The following is a 10,831-nucleotide window of genomic DNA, read 5'->3' as shown; positions in this document are numbered from 1 at the left end:
AAAAACGATCACACACCACCCAGATGACAGACATTTTCTGAGATACTGGAAGATCCGAAATAAAATCCATGGAAATGTGCGTCCAAGGCCTTTTCGGGACAGGCAAAGGCAAAAGCAAACAGCTGGCACGAGAACAGCAAGGCTTAGCCCGAGCACAAATCCCAGAAGACTGCACAAAGGAACGCACATCCCGCGACAAGGAAGGCCACCAGAAGGACCTAGCCACCAAATCTCTGGTACCAAAAATCCCAGGATGACCCGCCAACACCGAAGAATGAACCTCGGAAATAACTCTGCTGGTCCATTTATCCGGGACAAACAGTCTCTCTGGTGGACAACGGTCAGGTCTATCCGCCTGAAATTTCTGCAGCACTCGTCGCAAATGTGGGGAAATGGCAGACAAAATCACTCCCTCTCTGAGAATACCAGCCGGCTCAGAAACTCCCGGAGAGCCAGGCACAAAACTCCTAGAAAGAGCATCAGCTTTCACGTTCTTTGAACCAGGCAGGTATGAGACCACGAAGTTGAAACGGGAGAAAAACAACAACCAACGAGCCTGTCTAGGATTCAGGCGCTTGGCAGATTCGAGGTAAATCAGATTTTTGTGATCAGTCAAGACCACCACACGATGTTTAGCTCCTTCGAGCCAATGTCGCCACTCCTCAAATGCCCACTTCATAGCCAACAACTCCCGATTACCAACATCATAATTCCGCTCGGCAGGCGAAAATTTTCTTGAAAAGAAAGCACATGGCTTCATCACAGAGCCATCAGAGCTTCTCTGCGACAAAACAGCCCCTGCTCCAATCTCAGAAGCATCAACCTCGACCTGGAAGGGGAGAGAGACATCTGGCTGACATAAGACTGGAGCTGAAGAAAACCGGTGCTTCAGCTCCCGAAAGGCCTCCACGGCCGCAGGAGACCAATTAGTCACATCAGAACCCTTCTTGGTCAAATCCGTCAAAGGTTTAACCACGCTAGAAAAATTAGCGATGAAACGACGGTAAAAATTAGCAAAACCCAAGAACTTCTGAAGACTCTTAACAGACGTGGGCTGAGTCCAGTCATGAATAGCCTGGACCTTGACTGGGTCCATCTCCACAGTAGAAGGAGAAAAAATAAAACCCAAAAAGGAGACCTTCTGTACTCCGAAGAGGCATTTTGAGCCCTTCACAAATAAAGCATTAGCACGCAGGACCTGAAACACCATCCTGACCTGCTTCACATGGGACTCCCAATCATCAGAAAAGACCAAAATGTCATCCAGATAAACAATCATAAATTTATCCAGATATTCTCGGAAGATGTCATGCATGAAGGACTGAAACACAGGAGCATTAGAGAGTCCAAAAGGCATCACCAAGTACTCAAAATGGCCTTCGAGCGTATTAAATGCTGTTTTCCATTCATCTCCCTGCTTAATGCGCACAAGGTTATACGCACCACGGAGATCTATCTTGGTGAACCAACTGGCACCCTTAATCCGAGCAAACAAATCAGACAATAGTGGCAAAGGATACTGAAATTTGACTGTGATTTTATTCAGAAGACGATAATCTATACAAGGTCTCAAAGAACCGTCCTTCTTGGCCACAAAAAAGAATCCTGCACCAAGAGGGGAAGAGGATGGGCGAATATGTCCCTTCTCCAAAGACTCCTTTATATAACTCCGCATCGCGGTATGCTCTGGTATAGACAAATTAAAAAGTCGTCCCTTAGGGAATTTACTACCAGGAATTAAATTTATAGCACAGTCACAATCCCTATGAGGGGGCAGGGCACTGGACCTGGGCTCATCAAATACATCCTGGTAGTCAGACAAAAACTCAGGGACCTTAGAAGGATTGGAAGAAGCAATAGACACCAATGGAGTATCGCCATGAATTCCCTGACAACCCCAACTTGACACAGACATAGCTTTCCAATCTAAAACTGGATTATGAGCCTGCAGCCATGGCAGACCCAAAACGACAACATCATGCAAATTATGCAGAACAAGAAAGCGAATCACCTCCTGATGTACGGGAGTCATGCACATGGTCATTTGCGTCCAATACTGAGGCTTATTCTCAGCCAATAGCGTAGCATCAATTCCCCTCAGAGGAATAGGAAATTCCGAAGGCTCCAGGACAAAACCACAGCGCCTGGCAAACGACAAATCCATCAGATTCAGGGCAGCACCCGAATCCACAAAAGCCATAACCGAGTAGGACGACAAAGAACAAATCAAAGTAACAGACAAAATAAATTTAGGCTGTATAGTACCAATGGTGACAGGTTTAGCGATTTTCTTTAAGCGTTTAGAGCATGCTGAGATAACAATTTTAACTTGCTGAGCGGAATCACCAGAGGAACGAGGTCTCAGAGATAGAAATAACTTACAATTATTCTTAAAATTTAGAAACCTAGATCTATCTCCAGAAAACAACTCAGGAATGGGTATCTTTGGTTCTGACATAGGGCTATGAATAACAAAATCCTGAATACTTTGCACCCGTGCAGTAAGATGATCCACACTAGAAGTCAGAGTCTGAACATTCATGTCTGCAGCTGAGCTCAAAACCACCCAGAGTTCAAGGGGATGAAAGAAGCTAAACCGACTGCAGCAAAGGAAAAGCTGGAGGAAAAAAAAAAAATGTACTCAGGTCTTCTTTTTATCCCACTTCTGCGATGCATTAAACACTTTTTGGCCTGCTATACTGTTATGATCCTTAGTGGTTGAGGATCACAAATTACTCCAGCTAAGTAACAAACATAGGACAAGCTCTAGGGAGGTGGCAAACTGGACTGACCGCAAATCTGAACCTATCCAAACACACTAGAAGTAGCTGGTGAACGTGCCTAAAAATCCTAGATGTCTCGAGCCAGCCTGAGGAACTAACTACCCCTAGAGAGAAAGAAAGACCTCTCTTGCCTCCAGAGAAATAATCCCCAAAGATATAGAAGCCCCCAACAAATAATAACGGTGAGGTAAGAGGAAGGCACATACACAGGGGTGAAAGCAGATTCAGCAAATGAGGCCCACTAATACTAGATAGCAGAAAACAGAAAAGGGAATCTATGCGGTCAGTAAAAAACCCTTACAAAATATCCACTCTGAGATTTCAAGAACCCCCGCACCAACTAACGGTGTGGGGGGAGAAACTCAGTCCCCTAGAGCAACCAGCAAGCAAGGAAATCACATTTTAGCAAGCTGGACAAGAAACATGATGAATGCTGATAATCAAAAAATGAACAAACAAAAACTTAGCTTGTCTTGGAGAGACTGGGAGCAAGGTAGTCACAAGGAATCAGAAGAGGACTGAATACATTGATAGCAGGCAAGGAACTGAGTATCCAGGTGAGCTAAATAGGAAACCAACCAAGGATAACGAACCAGCTGATGCAGCCAACCTGCAGAAAGACAACACTACACAGTACCGCTTGTGACCACTAGAGGGAGCCCAAAAATAGAGTTCACAACAGTACCCCCCCTTGAGGAGGGGTCACCGAACCCTCATCAAGACCCCCAGGGCGATCGGGATGAGCCACGTGGAAGGCACGAACCAAATCGGCCGCATGAACATCAGAGGTGACAACCCAGGAATTATCCTCCTGACCATAGCCCTTCCACTTAACCAAATACTGAAGCCTCTGTCTAGAGATACGAGAATCCAAAATCTTCTCCAACACGTACTCCAATTCGCCCTCGACCAGCACCGGAGCAGGAGGCTCAACAGAAGGAACCACAGGTACCACATACCTCCGCAACAAAGGCCTATGGAACACATTATGAATGGCAAACGATGCTGGGAGATCCAAACGAAAAGACACCGGGTTAAGGATTTCCAAGATCTTATAAGGACCAATGAAGCAAGGCTTGAATTTAGGAGAGGAGACCTTCATAGGAACATACCGAGAAGACAGCCACACCAAATCCCCAACACGAAGTCGGGGACCCACACCGCGGCGGCGGTTGGCAAAGCACAGCCTTCTCCTGTGACAACCTCAAATTGTCCACCACATGGTTCCAAATCTGCTGCAACCTATCCACCACAGAATCCACCCCAGGACAGTCAGAAGGCTCAACCTGACCCGAGGAAAAACGAGGATGGAAACCAGAATTGCAGAAAAAAGGCGAAACCAAAGTAGCAGAACTAGCCCGATTATTAAGAGCAAACTCGGCCAATGGCAAAAAAGTCACCCAATCATCCTGATCAGCAGAAACAAAACATCTCAAATAAGTTTCCAACGTCTGATTAGTTCGCTCGGTTTGGCCATTAGTCTGAGGATGGAAGGCCGACGAAAAAGACAAATCAATGCCCATCTTAGCACAAAAAGTCCGCCAAAACCTGGACACAAACTGGGATCCTCTATCAGACACAATATTTTCAGGAATGCCGTGCAAGCGAACCACATTCTGAAAAAATAGAGGAACCAAATCGGAGGAGGAAGGCAACTTAGGCAAGGGCACCAAATGGACCATCTTGGAAAAACGATCACACACCACCCAGATGACAGACATTTTCTGAGATACTGGAAGATCCGAAATAAAATCCATGGAAATGTGCGTCCAAGGCCTTTTCGGGACAGGCAAAAGCAAACCGCTGGCACGAGAACAGCAAGGCTTAGCCCGAGCACAAATCCCAGAAGACTGCACAAAGGAACGCACATCCCGCGACAAGGAAGGCCACCAGAAGGACCTAGCCACCAAATCTCTGGTACCAAAAATCCCAGGATGACCCGCCAACACCGAAGAATGAACCTCGGAAATAACTCTGCTGGTCCATTTATCCGGGACAAACAGTCTCTCTGGTGGACAACGGTCAGGTCTATCCGCCTGAAATTTCTGCAGCACTCGTCGCAAATCTGGGGAAATGGCAGACAAAATCACTCCCTCTCTGAGAATACCAGCCGGCTCAGAAACTCCCGGAGAGTCAGGCACAAAACTCCTAGAAAGAGCATCAGCTTTCACGTTCTTTGAACCAGGCAGGTATGAGACCACGAAGTTGAAACGGGAGAAAAACAACGACCAACGAGCCTGTCTAGGATTCAGGCGCTTGGCAGATTCGAGGTAAATCAGATTTTTGTGATCAGTCAAGACCACCACACGATGTTTAGCTCCTTCGAGCCAATGTCGCCACTCCTCAAATGCCCACTTCATAGCCAACAACTCCCGATTACCAACATCATAATTCCGCTCGGTAGGCGAAAATTTTCTTGAAAAGAAAGCACATGGCTTCATCACAGAGCCATCAGAGCTTCTCTGCGACAAAACAGCCCCTGCTTCAATCTCAGAAGCATCAACCTCGACCTGGAAGGGGAGAGAGACATCTGGCTGACATAAGACTGGAGCTGAAGAAAACCGGTGCTTCAGCTCCCGAAAGGCCTCCACGGCCGCAGGAGACCAATTAGTCACATCAGAACCCTTATTGGTCAAATCCGTCAAAGGTTTAACCACGCTAGAAAAATTAGCGATGAAACAACGGTAAAAATTAGCAAAACCCAAGAACTTCTGAAGACTCTTAACAGACGTGGGCTGAGTCCAGTCATGAATAGCCTGGACCTTGACTGGGTCCATCTCCACAGTAGAAGGAGAAAAAATAAAACCCAAAAAGGAGACCTTCTGTACTCCGAAGAGGCATTTTGAGCCCTTCACAAATAAAGCATTAGCACGCAGGACCTGAAACACCATCCTGACCTGCTTCACATGGGACTCCCAATCATCAGAAAAGACCAAAATGTCATCCAGATAAACAATCATAAATTTATCCAGATATTCTCGGAAGATGTCATGCATGAAGGACTGAAACACAGGAGCATTAGAGAGTCCAAAAGGCATCACCAAGTACTCAAAATGGCCTTCGGGCGTATTAAATGCTGTTTTCCATTCATCTCCCTGCTTAATGCGCACAAGGTTATACGCACCACGGAGATCTATCTTGGTGAACCAACTGGCACCCTTAATCCGAGCAAACAAATCAGACAATAGTGGCAAAGGATACTGAAATTTGACTGTGATTTTATTCAGAAGACGATAATCTATACAAGGTCTCAAAGAACGTCCTTCTTGGCCACAAAAAAGAATCCTGCACCAAGAGGGGAAGAGGATGGGCGAATATGTCCCTTCTCCAAAGACTCCTTTATATAACTCCGCATCGCGGTATGCTCTGGTATAGACAAATTAAAAAGTCGTCCCTTAGGGAATTTACTACCAGGAATTAAATTTATAGCACAGTCACAATCCCTATGAGGGGGCAGGGCACTGGACCTGGGCTCATCAAATACATCCTGGTAGTCAGACAAAAACTCAGGGACCTTAGAAAGATTGGAAGAAGCAATAGACACCAATGGAGTATCGCCATGAATTCCCTGACAACCCCAACTTGACACAGACATAGCTTTCCAATCTAAAACTGGATTATGAGCCTGCAGCCATGGCAGACCCAAAACGACAACATCATGCAAATTATGCAGAACAAGAAAGCGAATCACCTCCTGATGTACGGGAGTCATGCACATGGTCATTTGCGTCCAATACTGAGGCTTATTCTCAGCCAATAGCGTAGCATCAATTCCCCTCAGAGGAATAGGAAATTCCAAAGGCTCCAGGACAAAACCACAGCGCCTGGCAAACGACAAATCCATCAGATTCAGGGCAGCACCCGAATCCACAAAAGCCATAACCGAGTAGGACGACAAAGAACAAATCAAAGTAACAGACAAAATAAATTTAGGCTGTATAGTATCAATGGTGACAGGTTTAGCGATTTTCTTTAAGCGTTTAGAGCATGCTGAGATAACAATTTTAACTTGCTGAGCGGAATCACCAGAGGAACGAGGTCTCAGAGATAGAAATAACTTACAATTATTCTTAAAATTTAGAAACCTAGATCTATCTCCAGAAAACAACTCAGGAATGGGTATCTTTGGTTCTGACATAGGGCTATGAATAACAAAATCCTGAATACTTTGCACCCGTGCAGTAAGATGATCCACACTAGAAGTCAGAGTCTGAACATTCATGTCTGCAGCTGAGCTCAAAACCACCCAGAGTTCAAGGGGATGAAAGAAGCTAAACCGACTGCAGCAAAGGAAAAGCTGGAGGAAAAAAAAAAAAATGTACTCAGGTCTTCTTTTTATCCCACTTCTGCGATGCATTAAACACTTTTTGGCCTGCTATACTGTTATGATCCTTAGTGGTTGAGGATCACAAATTACTCCAGCTAAGTAACAAACATAGGACAAGCTCTAGGGAGGTGGCAAACTGGACTGACCGCAAATCTGAACCTATCCAAACACACTAGAAGTAGCTGGTGAACGTGCCTAAAAATCCTAGATGTCTCGAGCCAGCCTGAGGAACTAACTACCCCTAGAGAGAAAGAAAGACCTCTCTTGCCTCCAGAGAAATAATCCCCAAAGATATAGAAGCCCCCAACAAATATTAACGGTGAGGTAAGAGGAAGGCACATACACAGGGGTGAAAGCAGATTAAGCAAATGAGGCCCACTAATACTAGATAGCAGAAAACAGAAAAGGGAATCTATGCGGTCAGTAAAAAACCCTTACAAAATATCCACTCTGAGATTTCAAGAACCCCCGCACCAACTAACGGTGTGGGGGGAGAAACTCAGTCCCCTAGAGCAACCAGCAAGCAAGGAAATCACATTTTAGCAAGCTGGACAAGAAACATGATGAATGCTGATAATCAAAAAATGAACAAACAAAAACTTAGCTTGTCTTGGAGAGACTGGGAGCAAGGTAGTCACAAGGAATCAGAAGAGGACTGAATACATTGATAGCAGGCAAGGAACTGAGTATCCAGGTGAGCTAAATAGGAAACCAACCAAGGATAATGAACCAGCTGATGCAGCCAACCTGCAGAAAGACAACACTACACAGTACCGCTTGTGACCACTAGAGGGAGCCCAAAAATAGAGTTCACAACACGCTCTGCTCCGGTCTCTGTAGCTGCACTGCCTGGCACACAGTGAGTGGACGATGATGTCATTGTGCACCCGCAGTGTCAGAGGCAGTGCAGGGAATGATGGGAGAGGGAGCGTCAGCTAATGCTCTCTCCTCCATCATTGCTTTGAACTGTACCGGCAAACGCTGGTATAGTTCAATGCGGGGAGTCGGTGATGGCGGCAGGCAGACCCCCTGCCTCACAGGGGGCCCATAGCAGCTGCATTATGTGCCGCTAGCTGGGGGCCCCTGGGGGAGTGGGTGCCCTAGTCAGCTGCCTGCCCCTAACGCCAGCCCTGTTGCTTTGAACTGTATCGGCGTCATAGACGCTGGTATAGTTCAATGTGGCGATGGCGGGGGGAGTCGGGTGCTTCTGACCTGCTTGACCCCTGACCTGCCAGGCCCGGTCACAGCGGTGACCACTATGACCGTGGTTGTTATGCCTCTGACTATGGTGAAGACCAAAGAGCTATCGAAGGACACCAGAAACAAGATTGTAGCCCTGCACGGGGCAGACTCAATCTGCAATAGGCAAGCAGCTTGGTGTGATGAAATCAACTGTGGGAGCAATAATAAGAAAATGGAAGACATACAAGGCTACTGATGATCTTCCTCGATCTGGAACTCCATGCAAGATCTCACCCCGCGGGGTCAAAATGATCACAAGAACAGTGAGCAAAAATCCCACCTTGTGGGACCTAGTGAATGACCTGAATAGAGCTGGGACCACTGTAACAAAGGCTACCATCAGCAGGGCTGCCACTGGGAATTTCGGGGCCCCATACTTGCAAAATTTTCGGGCCCCCTTGAGACTCCACCCAGGCTCCACCCCAGCTCCGTCTCCACCCTTCGCACCTTCAACAGTCCCAATACTCACTCTTGTAAAAACTCAACTTCTCCACCACGTCCTCATCAATCACACATTATCAGTTCCCATCAAACACCAGATCATGTACTGTATACTGTACATAGCCAGCAGCTTTTGGCCAAAATAATTTTTGAACCACCACCAGGACACAGTAGACTCTTTTGGCCGGACCCTACTCTACTCTAACCTATTAAATATAAATATATTTTTATGTATTTTTCTTTAAGGGAATGAGTCACATACATTTTTTAAAAAGACCATTAATACAACATACAAGGGACAAACACCGCCACACCATGACCAGACCACATATTACCACCACATAGTGATCAAATCATACCACATACAGGGAACAAATACCACCACACCATGACCAGACCACATATTACCACCACATAGTGACCTAATACCACTTACAAGGAAAATACCCCCACACCATGACCAGACTATATATTACCACCACATAGTGACTGAATACAATACTGATCAATAATAAAAAACACAATACTAAGTCACATTATAAACAGGAACTCTGTATTTACATTTACATTGTCAGTGTACAGGTTATACAGTGATCACCAGTGACATTATACACAGAATCTCTGTACATAGTATACTATACTATAGTGTACAGGTAATACAGTGATCACCAGTAACATTATACACAGGACCTCTGTATACAGTGTCAGTGTACAGATAATATAGTGATCACTGGTGACATTAAACACAGGAGCTCTGTACAGAGTATACAGTGTATAGTGTCAGTGTACAGGTAATACAGTGATCACTGGTGACATTATACACAGGAGCTCTGCATATAGTGTATAGTGTACAGGTAATAGTGATCACTGGTGACATTACACATATTAGCTCTGTATATAGTGTATAGTGTTAGTGTACAGGTAACATACTGACTTACCAGTGACGTCTCTAGCTGAAGTCCTTCATCTTTGCATTTATTTTTCATGCAGCGCAGACCGCCATCACTTCTTCCAGCCAGGACTCATCTCTGCATAAAATAACACAGTTACCTAGCGCACGGCTTCCAGAGCACATTCCCCTTTTTCCCTTTCTTCTACACTACAAATCTGAATATAGATATGCACCCATCATTAATATATAATTAGTTATTATGCAATCCACCATTCCAAATGTAAATTATAAAACGCCACTGAGCCCCTTCTAGGTATACATAGCCACTTTGCCCACCTAATATATAAATTAAATTGGCACCTGTACTCTTTCCCCAATTCATTACCCGTCACTGCATACTCAATGCCCCCGACTATGTACCTCCTGCTACCCCGACTCATTATATTTACATGCCCTTTCTGCCCCAATTCATTGTCATGTCTTCTCTCTCCCACCCACTATTCATTATCAACAGCTCTACCCCCATATTCAATATATCATTTACTCCCCCACCCTCAAAATTCATTATTTGCTCTCCAGATCATTTGATCTCCCCACCCCACCTTCAATTCGATTGCTGTCCCTCTTCCCTCACTCTCAATTCATCATTTGCAGTCTCCCGTCCCCTCCCCCACTTCATCATGTGCAGTCCCCCTTTAAACCCCCCACATCATCATGTGCAGTCCCCCTTTAACCCCCTCCACATCATGTGCAGTCCCCCTTTAACCCTCCTCCCCACATCATGTGCAGTCCCCCTTTAACTCCCTCTCCACATCATGTGCAGTCCCCTTTTAACCCCCCTCCCCACATGATCATGTGAAGTCCCCCTTTAACCCAACCCCCCCCTCCACATCATCATGTGCAGTCCCCCTTACTCCTTCCCCGTCATCATGTGCAGTCCACCTTTAAGCACTCTCCCCATATCATGTGCAGTCCCCCTTTAATCGACCTCTCCACATCATGTGCAGTCCCCTTTTACCCCCCTCCCCACATCATGTGCAGTCCCCCTTTAACCTCTCTCCACATCATTATATACAGTCCCCCTTTAACCCCCCTCCCCACATCATGTGCAGTCCCCCTTTATCCCTCTCACACATCATGTGCAGT

Source organism: Ranitomeya variabilis, chromosome 2, assembly GCF_051348905.1.
Source record: "Ranitomeya variabilis isolate aRanVar5 chromosome 2, aRanVar5.hap1, whole genome shotgun sequence".
Classification (NCBI taxonomy): Eukaryota; Metazoa; Chordata; class Amphibia; order Anura; family Dendrobatidae; genus Ranitomeya; species Ranitomeya variabilis.
The sequence above is the reverse complement of the archived record's forward strand: the minus strand, read 5'-3'. Positions refer to the sequence as shown.